A 19,928-nucleotide genomic window follows, 5' to 3' on the forward strand; every position below is an offset into this window, starting at 1 on the left:
CCTAGAAAGGCAGAGGAGTGGAGGTAAAACATACATTTATAGCCACTATTTAAGCAGCGCAATGTAACTATGAGTGGGAGAGGCTGAACCCGCAGATTAAAAAATAAAAACGGGCGCCAAGTACCTTAAAACTAAAAACGGACACCCAAAAAAAGAAAAAAAAAAAAAGAGTAGCAAGAGAACTTAAAAAGACCTTGTCCATCGAGGACAGAAAAAAGGAGAATGGCAGGGGGGGCTGGATTGCTTTAATGTATTAAAAGATCTGTCCAATCGGGTTCAGGGGGTGGAGTTGAACCCAGGAGTATGCTGCCATTTCTGTCCAGGAAAAGGTCCTCCAGCACCCAATGCTGAGACACCAAAGTGCACCCCCCCCCCCACCCCAGCCATCACACACACTGATTACTATTAGAGTAATAGGCGCTCCAGGGCCCCCAACCCCCCCACCATCCCCAGGGCCGGATCATCAACCAGGCACATCAAGAACCTGATTAGGGCCTCATTCAGGGTCTGAGGGCCCCATCAGCATGCAATCCTTCTTCTAGGTTTTTTATTTGGCTGCTGCTGCACTGTTATCGGTTCCGTTTCCAAAAATGAGCTGAGCGGCTGCTGTTGCCATGGTGAGGAGACGCTCTCCAGCTTGCAGAAAGTCAGCGTGGGTCGCATCAGCGTGCTACTCAGGGCCCTTTTCCACTAGCAATCGCTAGCGTTCGCGCTAAACGCTAGCGATTTCTGAATCGCAAGTGCAGGAAACTTCCCGGCGATTGCGTTCACGATTTTGCTATGCAATGCACTGCATAGCAAAATCGCAGCAAAGATCGCTCCGCGGTGCGATCGCGTTTGAGTAAAAAACGAATTGCGGTAGTGGAAATTACCTACCGCGATTCCTATGTTAAAAAGCAAACCGTAGCGATTTCAAAATCACTAGCGGTTTGTGATTTTGCGATTCAGCATCGCAAACGCCGCTAGTGGAAAAGGGCCCTCACTGTGGCTGGCTGACGCTGGCTGCTGACCTCATTCTCACTGGCCCTCTCTCTCTTCCTGAACGAGCCTATCCTGACTGAGGCTCAGTGTGACATAGGGATGGAGTGGTGCTCCTGTGAAAGCAGCCTCGGGGACCTCAGCAACAATCCAACAATCAGTCACAGCCAGCCTGACATCTAACGTGCCTGCACATTCCAGGCACTCTTCCTCCAGCGGCTATGGTGTGTGTGTGGTTGCCAGGGTAACCACAGCCACCTTCTACACTCTCTGTAAGAATAGACCGGAAGCACTGCTATCTTCCGAGCTGCAGAAAGAAGCCTGCTCTGGTCATGCTGCGGGAGGATGTGTCCCCTCAGTGAGTACACACCATTCACACCATGCTGAGACTTTCCAGCTGTCAGGCCTGGTGCACACCAAAAAACGCTAGCAGATCCGCTAGCAGATTTTAAAACGCTTTTTCTTCTCTTTCTGTAGCGTTTCAGCTAGCATTTTGCGGTTTTGTGAAGCGTTTTTGGTGTAGTAGATTTCATATATTGTTTCAGTAAAGCTGTTACTGAACAGCTACTGTAACAAAAAACGCCTGGCAAACCGCTCTGAAATGCCGTTTTTCAGAGCGGTTTGCGTTTTTCCTATACTTAACATTGAGGCAGAAACGCATCCGCAATCCAAAATCTGCAGCAGCCCGGGAGTATGCGTTTCTGCAAAACGCCTCCCGCTCTGGTGTGCACCAGCCCATTGAAATACATTACCCAAGCGGATCCGCACCCGCAAGCGGATCGCAATCCGCAGCCGAAACGCTCTGGTGTGCACTAGGCCTTAGACTAGCATGCATTGCAGCTAGCTAGAGCAACCTGTGACTTACTTATTTAATGTTCTGACCTTTGCCAGCATCAGCTACTTCTATACTATAGTAGCATTTGCACATTTTATTATTATTATTTATTATTTAGTATTTATATAGCGCTGACATATTATGCAGCGCTGTGCAGAGAATATAGTGTTGCCACTAACTGTCCCTTAGACGAGCTCACAATCGAATCCCTATTTCCTACCATAGTCCTATGTCTATGTATGTGTCGTGTATGCAGAGCCGGGACGAGATCCTCCAGTACCCAAGGCTGAGACACCAAAGTGCACCCCTCCATCCCTCCCACCCCATGCGTTACATACTGATTGCTATTAGACTAAGAGGCACCCCAGGGCCCCCAACTAATCTTTAGTTATCTGGCTTGCAGTCACTGCCATGTATCCCTTTTTCTGATTTCTCTCTGCTTCAAACACAATTAGGAATGACAGCTGAATGAATTCTGCGCCCCCTCTTACACTGCGCCCTGAGGCTGAAGCCTCTCTTGTCTCTGCCCTGCGCCCCCTCCTACACTGCTCTCTGAGGCTGGAGCCTCTCTGCCTCGGCCCGGCTCTGAGTGTATGTATCGCAGTCTAGGGCCAATTTTAAGGGGAAGCCAATTAACTTATCTGTATGTTTTTGGAATGTGGGAGGAAACGGGAGTGCCCGGAGGAAACCCACGCAGACATGGGGAGAACATACATACTCCTTGCAGATCAGATGTTGACCTGGCTGTGATTCGAACCAGGGACCCAGCGCTGCAAGGCAAGAGCACTAACCACGCCACCGTGCTGGCATTTTAGTCTCTGGTGTGAGCGTGTGTATATATATATATATACAGGGAGTGCAGAATTATTAGGCAAGTTGTATTTTTGAGGAATAATTTTATTATTGAACAACAACCATGTTCTCAATGAACCCAAAAAAACTCATTAATATCAAAGCTGAATATTTTTGAAAGTAGTTTTTAGTTTGTTTTTAGTTTTAGCTATTTTAGGGGGATATCTGTGTGTGCAGGCGACTATTGCTGTGCATAATTATTAGGCAACTAAGCAAAAAACAAATATATACCCATTTCAATTATTTATTTTTACCAGTGAAACCAATATAACATCTCAACATTCACAAATATACATTTCTGACATTCAAAAACAAAACAAAAACAAATTAGTGACCAATATAGCCACATTTCTTTGCATGGACATGTTTAAATCCAGACTGAAAACCCACCTGTTTAGTTTGGCATTTACAGAAATATAACTTTTGTTGTGTGAATACTTCATCCTACCAATTACTGAATCTGAGAGAGCCTAAGCGCTTTGAGTCCTATGGGAGAAAAGCGCTATAGAAATGTTATTGTATTGTATTGTAAAAGCCTGCCATCCATGGATTCTGTCAGTGTTTTGATCTGTTCACCATCAACATTGCGTGCAGCAGCAACCACAGCCTCCCAGACACTTCAGAGAGGTGTACTGTTTTCCCTCCTTGTAAATCTCACATTTTATGATGGACCACAGGTTCTCAATGGGGTTCAGATCAGGTGAACAAGGAGGCCATGTCATTAGTTTTTCTTCTTTTATACCCTTTCTTGCCAGCCACGCTGTGGAGTACTTGGACGTGTGTGATGGAGCATTGTCCTGCATGAAAATCATGTTTTTCTTGAAGGATGCAGACTTCTTCCTGTACCACTGCTTGAAGAAGGTGTCTTCCAGAAACTGGCAGTAGGACTGGGAGTTGAGCTTGACTCCATCCTCAACCCGAAAAGGCCCCACAAGCTCATCTTTGATGATACCAGCCCAAACCAGTACTCCATCTCCACCTTGCTGGCGTCTGAGTCGGACTGGAGCTCTCTGCCCTTTACCAATCCAGCCACGGGCCCATCCATCTGGCCCATCAAGATTCACTCTCATTTCATCAGTCCATAAAACCTTAGAAAAATCAGTCTTGAGATATTTCTTGGCCCAGTCTTGACGTTTTAGCTTGTGTGTCTTGTTCAGTGGTGGTCGTCTTTCAGCCTTTCTTACCTTGGCCATGTCTCTGAGTATTGCACACCTTGTGCTTTTGGGCCCTCCAGTGATGTTGCAACTTTGAAATATGGCCAAACTGGTGGCAAGTGGCATCTTGGCAGCTGTACGCTTGACTTTTCTCAGTTCATGGGCAGTTATTTTTCGCCTTGGTTTTTACACACGCTTCTTGCGACCCTGTTGACTATTTTGAATGAAACGCTTGATTGTTCGATGATCACGCTTCAGAAGCTTTGCAATTTTAAGAGTGCTGCATCCCTCTGCAAGATATCTCACTATTTTTGACTTTTCTGAGCCTGTCAAGTCCTTCTTTTGACCCATTGTGCCAAAGGAAAGGAAGTTGCCTAATGATTATGCACACCTGATATACGGCTTTGATTGTCATTAGACCACACTCCTTCTCATTACAGAGATGCACATCACCTAATATGCTTAATTGGTAGTAGGCTTTTGAGCCTATACAGCTTGGAGTAAGACAACATGCATAAAGAGGATGATGTGGTCAAAATACTCATTTGCCTAATAATTCTGCACTCCCTGTGTGTGTGTATATATATATATATATATATATATATATATATATATATATATATATATATATATATACACTATATATATATATATATATATATATATATATATATATATATATATATATATATATATATATATATATATATATATATATATTGGTGGGGAGCAGGAGGGGTTAAGGGAGAGGGGCCCAAGTCTGCTACTTTGCTTAGGGCCCCATTTGGCCTTATTCCGGCTCTGACCATCACCACCTGAACCTCTAGTTATCTGGCTTTCAGTCACTGCTATGTATCCCCTTTTCTTACTTCGCTTTGCTTCAAATACAATAGGGGAATGTTAGCTAAGTGAGTTGTGCGCCCCCCCTACACTGCGCCCTGAGGCTGGAGCCTCTCTGGCTCTGCCTCAGCCCGACACTGGGTGGCTGCCTTGTTTTTTTGCTATCCCACCTCCTTTATGTGTGTTTTTTTACACTCACACGACCTCCCCTTAAAGAGACTCTAACAATTTTAAGCCTTATTTCTTCTATCCTATAAGTTCCTATACCTGTTCTAATGTGGTCTGGATTACTGCAGCCTTTTCTAGTTGCACGGTCTCTGTAATATATCTAAGCTTGTTTTCTTTGTCAAGCTTTGTCAACTCAGGGAGGAATGGGCTGCCTTTGTTGTAATGAATACAAGTTATGCACGGGGCGTAACTTTCAGCTTGTCTGGCTGAGGGGGGAGGGAAGTGCCTGTCACATGCTGAGAAACTGTGACTAATCCCAGACTGGAGTGCAGAAACTTGTAGTATACTGTAACATGATATATATATACTAGCTGATGACCCGGCGTTGCCCGGGTATGTATTTGGCTGGTGTTGGCTCCACCTACTTTTTCTAACCCTAACACACAAACACTCAATGACCAAGTTTGTGAGCTTTGGGGTCTTTGGCATCAATAATTTGTATATTCCCATAGAAATTAAACAAATCAGATAGGCTGTTTATGCCATTAACAGTGTAAGAATGGCTGCAGTTTATATTTTCCCAGTGAAATTTGTTTTTGACTCTACCCACTTTTTGTAACCTTGACATACAGTCACTCAATGGCCAAGTTTGCGAGCTTTGGGGTCCTTGGCATCAATAATTTGTATTTTCTCAGTGAAATGAAACAAATGTGATTGGCTATTTTTGGCTCCACCCCCTTTTCTGAATTTGAATCCCAGTGACCCAATGTCCGACTGTACCAGGTTTTAGGATTGTGCCATTAACAGTGCAAGAATGGCAGCAATTTTAATATTCCCCTTAAAAATCAACAGGTGAATATTGAGTGGCTTTTTTAGGCTCCACCCACTTTTCTGAATATTAATCCCAGTCACCCAGTGACCAACTGAGCAAAGTTTGAGAACCCTACCATTAACAGTGTAAGAATGGCTGCAGTTTACATTTTCCCAGGGAATCTGTTTTTGACTCCACCCACTTTTTGTAACCTTGACACACAGTCACTCAATGACCAAGTTTTGAGCTTTTGGGTTCCTGGCATCAAAATTGTGTGAATGGAAGCAGTTTATCCAGCAAAGAAATCTGATTGTCTGTTTGTGGCCCCGACCCTTTAGTGAATTTGAAGCTTAGTCACTTAATGAACAAATGTAACAGGTTTGAGGACTCTGCCATTAACAGTGTAAGAATGGCAGCAGTTTCAATATTCCCCATGAAAATCAATAAGTGAATTTTAATTGGCTGTTGTAGGCTCCACATACTTTTCTGAATATTAATCCCAGTCACCCAGTGACCAACTGTGTCAAGTTTGAGAACCCTGCCATTAACAGTGTAAGAATAGGTGCAGTTTATATTTACCATGTAAAAAGTTGTTGTTGGCTCCGCCCACTATTTCTAACCTTGACATACAGTCACTCAATGACCAAGTTTATGAGCTTTGGGGTCCTTGGCATCTATAAGTTGCATTTTCCCATTGAAATTAAACAAATCTGATTGGCTGTTTGTGGCCCGCTCCCTTTTCAGAATTTAAACCCCAGTCACCCAATGACTGACTGTACCAGATTTGAGGCATTTGCCATTAAGAGTGTAAGAATGACAGCAATGTAAATATTCCCCTTGAAAATCAATAGGTGAATTTTGATTGGCTGTTGTAGGCTCCACCCACTTTCCTGAATATTAATCCCAGTCATCCAGTGACCAACTGTGTCAAGTTTGAGAACCCTGCCAATAACAGAATGTCTGAAATCAATCTAACAAATCTGATTGGCTGTTTGTGGCTCCATCCTTCCCTGGGAACTAGTAAAAAAGGGCGCACAGGGATAGTGGACAAAAAGGGCGCCGCCATAGACTGCAATGCAAAATATCGGCTATTCGGCGCCCGACAGGAAAAAAGGGCGCACGAGAAATAGCGGTTACAGGGATCGTGTTAACAAAGGTTTTCGTTTACAGGATAAAGTTTATAACAAATATCGTTTACAAGTTCGTTTAGAATTTGTATTATACTTATTTTTTCGTTTGTAAATTTCACTTATATGGGTTTTAACTAGTTTTTTTCGTTTTAAAAATGCGCTTATAAAACTATAACAACTAAAATTTCGTTTACACTTCTTTTATCATTTAAAATTCTTTTTCAGATGTATAATGCTTAAATAACGTTTCTAAAGCTGATTGTATTAGAAATACATCGCTTATGGTATTAACTTTGTTTTTACACTTCTAATGCGTTGATTATAGTTACTAAAATATCGCTTTAAATATTACTGTTATTTTAAGATTTCTACATGATTTTAAGGCTAGTTATTCTATTACAAATATATAAATTATTTTATTCATGTTATTTGGAGTGAAGTATTTTAAGGATTAAATATATTATTGTTTATATGTGTTTAGCGTGTTTTGTGCAGTGGGGATGGTTAGGTTTAGGCATTACTAGGGGGTCTAGGGGTTAGGGATAGGTACAGGGAGGGTTAGGACCAGGGTGGTGGTTAGGTTTAGGCACCACCAGGGGGGTCTTAGGTTTAGGCACCAGAAGGGGAGTCCTAGGTTTAGGCACCAACAGGGGGGTCTTAGGTTTAGGCACCAACAGGGGGGTCTTAGGTTTAGGCACCACCAGGGGGGTCTTAGGTTTAGGCACCACCACGGGGGTCTTAGGTTTAGGCACCAACAGGGGGGTCTTAGGTTTAGGCACCACCAGGGGGTCTTAGGTTTAGGCACCAACAGGGGGGTCTTAGGTTTAGGCACCACCAGGGAGTCTTAGGTTTAGGCACCACCAGGGGGGTCTAGGGGTTAGGGATAGGTACAGGGAGGGCTCTGTATGAGAGTAAGGTTAGGTATAGTTATAGTACAATATATGTAATATATACAATTTATTACATTATGTGTATTTACACAAAGGGGGTCTAGGTGTTAGGGATAGGGATAAGGAGAGATATCTGTGACCCTAAAGTTAGGTATAATTGTAGTAAAATACCTGTAAAACCTACCATTCTAGTACTATGCTTAATACAAGTGTAAATATTGTTTTTGCTATAGACGCTATTTGACGTTTCATTTCAGAATTCGTTTACTGTTTTAGACGGTATTTTGCCATTTCATTTCCGTTTATTTAACGTATTTAGCACTAAATTATCGTTTATAACCTCTTAAACGAAAAATACGGTTTTGCATTCAAACTTCTAATTTCGGCTACACCCCGCGCCCTTTTTTCCAGGCGCCCTTTTTTGATATACGCCCTTCCCTGAATTTGGACTCCAGTCACCCAACGACTGTATCAGCTGTTAGGCCTCTGCTGTAAGGCTTGGTGGTGTATTCTCCACAGTCAGCATGCAACGCATGAGCTGGCGTGGAGGAGGTACACACACTAGCACAAGGAAACAGGCTATCCCTAGTATAGTGGAGGGGAGGACTGACTCCAATAGGAGATTGTGGCGCACAGAGCCGGTGCAGATCTGACAGCCACAAACAATGCTTTTGTTATAACGTCTCAGCGCAAAGTAGCGCTGAGCGCATAAACCAGAACTGAGGAGATCAGGACAGGTAGACAGAATGAACGCTTGCTAGCTAGCGGCTACTTAGCGACAGCAAGCGTCCAAAACCAGACAGACTGGAATGAGGCAGCCAATGCGATGCGGCGATGGCGTGCCTCACAAAGACAGGACAGGATAGTCAGAAAATAGCAGGATAAGATAGATGAACGTAACACAGATAAATATACAATAAGTATGTTTTCCTAGTGTATTACAATTACAGCTATCAATGAAACTATTTGTAACTTCTGACTAACATATGTATATATCGGCAATGAACCGATATATGACATAAGCAGGAACGCTGACTAGGACTGGAGTAATACAGGGGACAGGACTCAGAAGGATTCGCTATCTCTTCGCAGAGATGAACGCAATCCACAAACAGTAACAGAACAGGATTCAGAAGGATTCGTTATCTCTTCGCAGAGATGAACGCAATCCACAAACAGAACCAGGAGCAGGGTAACTACCTCAGCACGGGTGGTCACGGTACGCGCAACCTACCAAAACGTGCTGGAAAGCTGACTAACTGCACACAGGATATAAACAGTTCGTGTACGTATACATCAGCGTCACTGATGTATCAACGTAACACAAATACAAGGAAAATAATAAATGTGCTGGTATGCATATATATTGGCAATGAACCAATATATGATGCAAAGACCAGCAAAGTATCTTTATAACAAAAAACACGATCGGGGGCTAAAGCGACAGCAAGGCAGGCTTAGGCTGAAGCTATGAAAACCCAAGGAAACCCTGCAGGAAGCAGATCTTTATACTGAGGTCATCCAATGGGAGCAGACATGCAGATTCCCACACAGGTGAATGATAATCAGTCACAAGCTGACAGCAGGGAAAGACAGACAAAGCTATGCAGCTTGCATGGAAATAGATCAGAACTGCCTGAGCTGCAGCACTACTACTTCCAGCAATAGCTGCTGCAGCAGCGATCATTACAGTACCCCCGCCTTTAAAAGCGGATTCCAGACGCTTTTCAAAACTGAAATTCCCAACAAAACAGTCTGACTGATAATTCATGATGACCGGGACAGCCCGGCAAGACCGAATTCCAGAATCAGTCCCCACAAGACTGGACCCATCAGAACCAGAACCTACAGAACCATGCCCATCAGTACTACAAGCCCCAGTGTGACACCCATCAGAACCATGATTTCCAGAAGAAAGCCCTCCGAAATTCCCTGAGCGATACCCACCGCCTTCCAGGAACCGTTCAGAAACGCCAAAGCCTTTGCAATGCCCACCGGTACTGTCTTTACCAACACAAAACCCACTGTTGAACCAGTCCAAGGCACCAGGACAAGTTTTCTCAGAGACCTCCCAGAACACCTTGAAGCTCCAAAGAGATCCCCATAGGTCAGAATGCCCCTTAGGCTCACATGGAGAACTATCAAGAACCCCTATGGAACCTATGGCAATTCCCGAGTCAGGGCCACAAGGACAAACATCAATATCAGGGCTTTCAGGGACCAGAACCATCTCTGGGCATGCAGGCAGACTGGCAACATCAAAACGTGTTCCCACTAAGGAAGCATCAGAGCACGCTAACACCTTAGACACACTTGGGCATTCTGGCACACAAAGAACATCTGGGCACCCTGGCACAAGAGAAACCTCTGGGCATGTCAAGGAACTGTGAGCCTCAGGGTCAGCCAGGACAGGACCAAAACCAGGACTGGCCAAAAAAAAATCATCATGACTAAACTTCGCAACTACTGGACTTTTACACGAGAATGCTGGATCAGACTTAGATGTCGCTGACTCCAGCAAAGTCAGTAACAAATCAGATTCAGGGGCACTAACAAGACAGGACAAATCTTCTGATGTATGCACTGAACCAGATAGGGACTCCACAACTACCTCTGGACTGGACAGAGACTCATTTAATACACTGGATTGGAGCTCATGAGGCGCTGCAGAACAAGTCAGTATTGCAGCAGCCCCCACTGGACTAGGCAAAACTGAGGAATTCCCTGGACAGGAAGGGGACTCTGGAACCTCTGCCATAGTGGCCAGAGAACCAGAATCTTTCAGGATACAGGGCTGGGTTTCAGGAACACTCATCAGACCAGACTGAAATTCTGAGATTTCTATTATTTTGACCAGAGAATCAGAATTATCCATGTTACAGGGCAAGACTTCTGAAACATTCAGAGGACAGGGCTGGAGTTCCTCGGCTGTTACAACACTGGAGAGGGACTCAACAACATTGGTTAAATCAGACTGTGTACAAGGCAAGGTATCTAACACACTTGCTGACGAGGACAATATTTCAATGGCTTCTGCTTTGCTGGGCAGAAATTCATCAAGTTTTATTAAAGCAGACTGTAATTCCAAAACAGCTGCTAGACAAGTGAATATTACTGCAACACCAACTGAGGTAAGCAGTGCCTCAGACCCTTCTGCTAGAGGGTTTGAAATATCCAAAGTACTGGGTGAAGCATAAAACTCTGCGACCACAGCTTCACTGGACAGGATCACTGAACAGTCCATATTGCAGGGCAAAACCATGGAAGCACCTGCTGGACAGCATAATGATTCTGTGACCTGAGTTTCATTGGAGAGATCTACTGCACAATTCATGGTACAGGGCAAATTTATTGGAAAATTTTCTGAACAAGGTAATAATTCTGCGATTTCAGGTTCACATAGCAGATGCTCTGAGCTATTCACGAAACTAGAGCGAGGTGTAGAAACAGGAAGATCAAGACACAATGTTTGCGCATCTGAATCACCATTCATTTGTAAAATTGGAAAATTCAGATGCCGGGGTTCTGATGTTTCTAGACAGGATTGCTGGGACTCGGAAACTGATGTAGTGCATCTATTGGCATCTGCTGGATCAGACAGGAGTTGAACTTTATTAACACAGGTAATTTCTGCAGAAGTATTTGCAGAGGCAGGCAAGATTTTTCTGGTGTCTGTTTCACTGAACAAAGAGTCATGAGTACTGGCTAGGCTGGACTCGGAAGTCAGCAGGACCTCTGGATTCTCTGCTGAGAAATTTGCGCAGGGCAAGGTTAAGAATGTATCATTGGCTTCTGTTTTACTGGTAAGTAACACTGAGTTATCCATGGTACAGGGTGGAATTGCAGGAACTTCAATTTCACACAAAAAGAGCTCCGAATCACCTGCTGAATCAGCCAAAGGTGCTGAAGCAGTCGGGTCAGAACGCCAAATTTGCGAATTCGGAGTCACATAAAAATCATCCAAAATCAGTTCCCACACATCAATCAATGGAGCCACAAAGTCATACTCACACACACCAGTTTTTATTAGGTTATAGGCAGACTTAATGCATGCATTCAATACTAATTCACTTTTTGCACTGTAAAATTGACAAAATGAACTTGAATCATTCTTCCATTCATTGACCAGAGCTTCCATCTCTCCTTTCTCAAATGGAGGATTCCAAGCATATTTAACAGGCAGATCATGGTTTGCAGATATGATTGTAGCAGGGACATATATTGGGTTCATTAGCAGGTGATTGGCAGATTCCTTATTCCTAAGAATCTCCAATACCTGTAGCAAGTGCTGAACTGTAGTGTATGCAAACTTTCCTTGCTTCACAAATAAGTTGATTTGTTCAATACTCTGTAATATCTCCTCATAATCATACTCAGATAATTCTTTTAAACAAAATCTTTATTTTCCCTAGCCAGGGAGGAAAGTTCATTAGTAGTTTCATAAGTCCATTTAACTCCCCTGAAAGACAATTGCATTTCATTATCTGTTAATGGCAGAATCTCATTATAGGTCTCAGTCGCTAAGGATAACGACTCTGCAGATCGGACATGTTTCTTAGAACGTTTGCGTTTGGCCTTAGACCCTGCTGTTTTCCCTGCTGTTCTTGGTGATTTATTCAAGGCTGCAGGAAAATTATCAGTAACACCTTCTGCTTGCTGAACATTTTTGCAAGCAATTGAAGGAGTAGCTGATTGACCTGCTGCCAGGAGTTCATTAAGAGGAAAAGGCAATGGATCTATGCGCAACCAGTTATGGATCACAAACGCTGGAAATTCCAGCGGTCTATCTTTCAAATCGGAATGATTGAGAACATCAAATGCCCACTGGAATAATTCCCCTTTAAACAAAATATAACTTAGTTGGAGTGCCCAGGTTGAAACAGGAGTCGCTTGGAGATCAGGATTGGTCAGGAACCTGGCACATTCAGAGAAAAACTCATTTTCTGTTTCAGAGCTAAGTTCTTCAAATTTCTTAAAGGAACAGGAACCATAATTAACAGTGTCATACTTTCTGGGAATCCCCCCCACAATGGGGATTGGTAATGGGGTTTTCATAATGTAAGGCTTGGTGGTGTATTCTCCACAGTCAGCATGCAACGCATGAGCTGGCGTGGAGGAGGTACACACACTAGCACAAGGAAACAGGCTATCCCTAGTATAGTGGAGGGGAGGACTGACTCCAATAGGAGATTGTGGCGCACAGAGCCGGTGCAGATCTGACAGCCACAAACAATGCTTTCGTTATAACGTCTCAGCGCAAAGTAGCGCTGAGCGCATAAACCAGAACTGAGGAGATCAGGACAGGTAGACAGAATGAACGCTTGCTAGCTAGCGGCTACTTAGCGACAGCAAGCGTCCAAAACCAGACAGACTGGAATGAGGCAGCCAATGCGATGCGGCGATGGCGTGCCTCACAAAGACAGGACAGGATAGTCAGAAAATAGCAGGATAAGATAGATGAACGTAACACAGATAAATATACAATAAGTATGTTTTCCTAGTGTATTACAATTACAGCTATCAATGAAACTATTTGTAACTTCTGACTAACATATGTATATATCGGCAATGAACCGATATATGACATAAGCAGGAACGCTGACTAGGACTGGAGTAATACAGGGGACAGGACTCAGAAGGATTCGCTATCTCTTCGCAGAGATGAACGCAATCCACAAACGGTAACAGGACAGGATTCAGAAGGATTAGTTATCTCTTCGCAGAGATGAACGCAATCCACAAACAGTAACAGAACAGGATTCAGAAGGATTCGTTATCTCTTCGCAGAGATGAACGCAATCCACAAACAGAACCAGGAGCAGGGTAACTACCTCAGCACGGGTGGTCACGGTACGCGCAACCTACCAAAACGTGCTGGAAAGCTGACTAACTGCACACAGGATATAAACAGTTCGTGTACGTATAAATCAGCGTCACTGATGTATCAACGTAACACAAATACAAGGAAAATAATAAACGTGCTGGTATGCATATATATTGGCAATGAACCAATATATGATGCAAAGACCAGCAAAGTATCTTTATAACAAGAAACACGATCGGGGGCTAAAGCGACAGCAAGGCAGGCTTAGGCTGAAGCTATGAAAACCCAAGGAAACCCTGCAGGAAGCAGATCTTTATACTGAGGTCATCCAATGGGAGCAGACATGCAGATTCCCACACAGGTGAATGATAATCAGTCACAAGCTGACAGCAGGGAAAGACAGACAAAGCTATGCAGCTTGCATGGAAATAGATCAGAACTGCCTGAGCTGCAGCACTACTACTTCCAGCAATAGCTGCTGCAGCAGCGATCATTACATCTGCTATTTACAATGTAAGAATGGTAGCAATGTAAATATTCCCCTTGAAAACATCTATAGGTAAATTTTGATTGGCTGTTGTAGGCTCCACCCACATTTCTGAATGTTTTAAGTTTGGGAACCCTGCCATTTACAGTGTAAGAATGGTTGCAGTTTATAGTTTCCCATATAAAAATGTAGTTGTTATTGGTGCCGCCCACTTTTTCTAACCTTGACATGCAGTCACTCAATGATCAAGTTTATGAGCTTTGGGGTGTGTATCAAAAAAGGGCGCCTGGAAAAAAGGGCGCGGGGTATAGCCGAAATTTTAAGTTTTAATGCAAAACCATATTTTTCTTTTAAGGGGTTGTAAACGAAAATTTAGTGCTAAATAGGTTAAATAAACGGAAATGAAATGGCAAAATACCGTCCATAACAACAAACGAATTCTGAAAAGAAATGTCAAATATCGTCTATAAGAAAAACGATATTTACATTTGTATTAAGCATAGCAATGCAATGGTATGTTCTACAGATATTTTACTGTAATTACACCAAACTGTAGGCTCACACAGATCTCTCCCTATCCCTATCCCTAACCCCTAGACCCCTCTTTGTTTAAATATATATAATTTATTAAATTGTATATATTACATATATTGTGCTGTAACTATACCTAACCTTACTCTCACACAGAGCCCTCCCTGTACCTATCCCTAACCCCTAGACCCCCCTGGCAGTGCCTAACCCTAAGACCCCCCTGGTGGTGCCTAACCCTTAGAGCCCCCCGGTTGGTGCCTAACCCTAAGACCCCCCTGGTGGTGCCTAACCCTAAGACCCCCTGGTGGTGCCTAACCCTAAGGGCCCGTTTCCACTATCGCGAATCGCGGATTCGCACAGTCAGTACAAGTGGATGGGACTGTTTCCACTTGTGCGTTTCCCCGCACGTTTTTCTGTGCAGAAAAAATCTGCAGGGTAGGGGCCTCAGAATTCGCCTGCGTGTGGAATGCAGGCGAATCGCACGCAATGTATTTAATAGGGAAATCGCATGCGTTTTCCCCATGCGTTTTTTGCCGCGATTTCGCATGCGATTTCGCATAGGTACCCATGTTAATTCACACAGGCAGTGACATGGTTAAAATCGCATACAGCCTTACCTATGCGAAATCGCATACGAAATCGCGGCAAAAAACGCATGCGGAATCGCACCCGCATGCGAATTGCCTGCGGTGATTCGCCGGCGATTTCGTAACGCTATAGTGGAAACGGGCCCTTAGACCCCCCTGGTGGTGCCTAACCCTAAGACCCCCCTGGTGGTGCCTAACACTAAGACCCCCCTGTTGGTGTCTAACCCTAAGACCCCCTGGTGGTGCCTAACCCTAAGAACCCCCTGGTGGTGCCTAACCCTAAGACCCCCCTAGTGGTGCCTAACCCTAAGACCCCCCTGGTGGTGCCTAACCCTAAGACCCCCCTGGTGGAGCCTAACTCTAAGACCCCCATGGTGGTGCCTAACCCTAAGACCCCCCTGGTGGTGCCTAACCCTAAGACCCCCCCTTGTGGTGCCTAACCCTAACCACCCCCTGATTGCGTATATTATACTGTAACTATACCTAACCCTCCCTGTACCTATCCCTAACCCTTAGACCCCCTAGTAATGCCTAAACCTAACCATCCCCACCACAAACACCCTAAACCAGGGGTCTCAAACTCAATTTACCTGGGGGCCGCAGGAGGCAAAGTCAGGATGAGGCTGGGCCGCATAAGGAATTTCACAATCGCGGCGCATCGCCGCCTCTGCCCGCCCCTCTCACTCTTCCTTCACAGAGAGGGGCGGGGAGAGGTGGCGATCCGTGCGACGATTGACGTCAGGAGGGGCAGAGCTGAAGCTGAAAGCTCTGCCCCTTCCAGGAAATGGCGGCAGATAGCCCCCGGGCGATTTGGGGGCTCTGCAGCCCTCGTTTAGCGGCAGATTACTTGGGAGCACTGAAGCGAACTATAAGGAAGCTTTTGCCGGGGAGGGCCACAAAATATTGTATCGAGGGCCGCAAATGGCCCACGGGCCGCGAGTTTGAGACCCCTGCCCTAAACACATATAAACAATAATATATTTAATCCTTAAAATACGTCTCTACAAATAACATGAATAAAATAATTTATATATTTGTAATAGAATAAATAGCTTTAAAGAGACTCTGTAACAAATTTTTCAGCCTTAGTTCTTCTATCCTATAAGTTCCTATGCCTGTTCTAATCTGCTCTGGCTTACTGCAGTCTTTCCTAACTGCACTGTCTCTGTAATAAATCAATGTATCTTTCCTCTGTCCTGTTTGTCGGGCTAAGGCTTGATTGTGTGGAATGTGCAGGGCTGCTTGTGATTGGTAGAAGCGATACACACCCTCTGCAGGCCCCCTGCAAACTCTGAATGACTCACACACTATGCTTAGCTGAGCCTATTAGAAGCTGGTTAGTTTGTTTGTAAACACTGCCTAAAACTGTTAATTACAAGCCAGGATTGCAGCAGAGAGTGGCAGAAACAGCACAGATGGGCACAGGAGAAAATAAGGAATAGAATGGTATGCTTTTTATTGTAAAAATATTAGAGTACAGATTCTCTTTAAAATAGCCTTAAAATCACGTATACATTAATATTATAAATAGAGAAAAGTATATATAAATATATACAATACAATAGATAGCCTTGCAAGCATTAGAAATCTTAAAATAACAGTAACATTAAAAGCGATATTTTAGTAACTATAATCAACGCATTATAAGTGTAAAAACAAAGTTAATACCAAAAGCGATGTATTTCTAATACAATAAGGTTGAAAACGGTATTTACGCATTATACATATGAAAACAAATTTTTAAATGATCAAAGAAGTGTAAACGAAAATTTAGTTGTTATACTTTTGTAAGCGAAATTTTTAAACGAAAAAATAAGTAAAAACTGATATAAGCGAAATTTAAAAACGAAAAAATAAGTATAACACAAACTCAAAACGAACTTGTAAACGATATTTGTTATAAACCTTATTCTGTAAACGAAAACTTTTGTTAACACGATCCCTGTAACCGCTATTTCTCGGGCGCCCTTTTTTCCTGTCAGGCGCCGAATAGCCGATATTTTGCATTGCAGTCTATGGCAGCGCCCTTTTTCTCCACTATCCCTGTGCGCCCTTTTTTACTAGCAACCCTTGGTATCAATCATTTGTATATTCCCATTAAAATTAAACAAATCTGATTGGCTGTTTGTGGCTCCGCCCCCTTTCTGAATTTGAACCCCAGTCACCCAGTGACCAACTGTACCAGGTTTGAGGCGGGGCATCTGCTATTAACAGTGTAAGAATGGCAGCCATTTAAATATTCTCCTTGAAAATCAACAGATGAATTTTGATTGGCTGTTGTAGGCTCCACCCACTTTCCTGAATATTAATCCCAGTCATCCGGTGACCAACTGTGCAAAGTTTAAGAACCCTGCCATTAACAGTGTAAGAATGGCTGCAGTTTATATTTTCCCAGTGAAATTTGTTTTCGGCTCCGCCCACTTTTTGTAACCTGGACACACAGTCACTCAATGACCAAGTTTGTGAGCTTTCCGGTTCCTGGCATCAAAAATGTGTGAATAGAAGCAGTTTATCCAGCAAGGAAATCTCATTGGCTGTTTGTAGCCCTGCCCCTTTAGTGAATTTGGACCCGTCACCCAATGACCAATTGTAGCAAGTTTCAAGCCTCTGCCATCAACAGTGTAAGAACGGCAGCAGTTTAAATATTACCCTAGAAAATCAGTAGGTGAATTTTGATTGGCTGTTGTAGGCTCCACCCACTTTCCTGAATCTTTATCTCATTCACCCAGTGACCAAGTGTGCCATGTTTGAGACCCCTGCGATTAACAGTGTAATAATGGCTGCAGTTCACATTTTCCCATTTAAAATGAATGGCTGAAATTTGATTGGCTGTTTTATACTCCACCCACATTTCATGGATTTGTAACCTCGGTCACCAAAAGACCAACTGTGCCAAGTGTGTGGACTCTGGCTTGATTAGTGTTAGAATGGTAGCCTTTTACATTTTTCCATTGACATGAATGGGGGAAATCTGATTTGCTGTTTGTAGCTCTGCCCAGGTGTGCAGGGGGGATGCGAGACCCCCAGAACATGTCATCCCAGGTAGTAAGGGATCTGTATACCAAGTTTCGTTCAAATCGGTCAAGCCGTTTTAGAGTGAATACGCACGCAAGCACGAACACACACACACACACACACACACACACACACACACACACACACTTATATATAGATATATATATACACACACATACACACACACACACGTGTGTGTGTGTGTGTGTGTGTGTGTGTGTGTGTGTGTGTGTGTGTGTGTGTGTGTGTGTGTGTGTGTGTGTGTCACGTGTGTGTGTGTCACGTGTGTGTCACGTGTGTGTGTGTGTGTGTGTGTGTGTGTGTGTGTGTGTGTGTGTGTGTGTGTGTATCTATGGGCTCGATTCACAAAGTGGTGATAACCCAGTTATCACGCCTAAAAGACTTTAGGCGTGATAACCATTGCACCACGCTGGTGAAAAGCCCCTTATCACGCCTAAGTTTAGGCGTGCTAAGTTTAGGCGTGCTAAGTTTAGATAAGTTTAGATCACGCGCAAAGTCCTGCGCGCAAAGCAGCGCCATTAAACTCTATGCGACGTTTCGCGCACACCAGATTTTGCTACCGCAAAACTTTTGATCAGCTGTGCACTGATCACGCCCTATATATTTACACATACATCACTTCCTGGTTAGCGCCCATGTTTTTTATTTGTAAACACTGCCTAAAACTGGTGATTAAAAGCTAGGAACGCGGCGGGGAGCAGCAGAAACAGCAAAGAGGGATCCAGGAGATCACAGTGACTCGATTGGTAGGTTTTTTATTATACAAATCAAACATTACAGCAGGGGAGGACTGGCCAGGGGGGAAGGGGGGAGATTTCCCCCCAGGCTGCCTCTCATTTAATGATTCAGGGCTGGTGCATGACCTGTTGCATTCAGGTTATTGTATAAGGCAATATGAACCACTGGGTTGGCTGAGGGGGATAAAAGCCCAATTAGCAATTAGAGGGCGGGAAAGTAAATATACACAGCATGATGCAGAGCAGAGGCTTGCCTGGAGGGTCTGTGGGAAAAAAACTGTCTGCTCTCTTCGTTTCAAGGGTGTTTATTGTGCAGAAATCAAGTTCACAATACAGAGAATCGAAAATAATATCCCCCTTGGGGGAGTCGGAATAAGTAAAGTAATACAAGAAACTTTCAATGAATCTTTGAACATCAAAAGATAAACAGAGGAACTTATATTCCTACACTATTTTATACTAACAGTACATAAATATATATCAACCCAAATTTTCGATATTTAATGTGGATGGGGAAGGATCGAGGAGGAGTGGGAGGGGGGGGAGAGGGAGGGTTTTAGGGTGGGGATACAAGGAAGGCCCAGGAGTGGGGATGCCACGTCATGCCACTGGGACTCTTCCAGTTGGGGAAAAGGGAGTAGAGGGTAGGGAGAGGAGGGTAAGGAGAAATGGGGTAAACAGAATTCAGTGCCAGACAGGCATAACCTCTAATAAACAATACATATAGATAGAAAAGCTTTATATATGCTTGTAAATGGTCCACTGGGTTCCACGTCCTCAGACCATTTGAGACTCTATGTGATCTGAAATTATCTTAACACACAACGCCAGGAGATATTCCGGAGGGAGAGTTAGTAGGAGCGTAGAGTATAGTCTAAGCCTTCATTAGCCTGTGTATCTATCCATGGGGACCAGACTTTTAAGAAAGCCTCCATTTTGTCATGGACCTTGGCTAGGATGTGTTCTGAAAGTAGGGCCTCATTTAGTTTCTGAAAGACTTGCTCAACATTAAGGGTTCTGGACTTCCAGTTAAACGCTATGTGTCTTCTGGCTAATGCCATTATGTGG

At 43.8% G+C, this 19,928-nt stretch overlaps 1 protein-coding gene across 1 annotated transcript in view; it reads left to right on the forward strand.

The window, feature by feature from the left end:
- The first annotated feature begins 1,246 nt into the window (after nucleotides 1-1,246).
- LOC137528524 (multidrug and toxin extrusion protein 1-like) overlaps nucleotides 1,247-19,928 on the forward strand; it is a 149,339-nt gene continuing 130,657 nt past the window's right edge. The window contains exon 1 of the mRNA XM_068249837.1: nucleotides 1,247-1,336. The gene's annotated coding sequence lies outside the window, so the exon portion shown is untranslated. The remainder of the gene's footprint in view (nucleotides 1,337-19,928) is intronic.

The sequence above is a fragment of the Hyperolius riggenbachi genome, chromosome 8, assembly GCF_040937935.1.
Source record: "Hyperolius riggenbachi isolate aHypRig1 chromosome 8, aHypRig1.pri, whole genome shotgun sequence".
NCBI lineage: Eukaryota > Metazoa > Chordata > Amphibia > Anura > Hyperoliidae > Hyperolius > Hyperolius riggenbachi.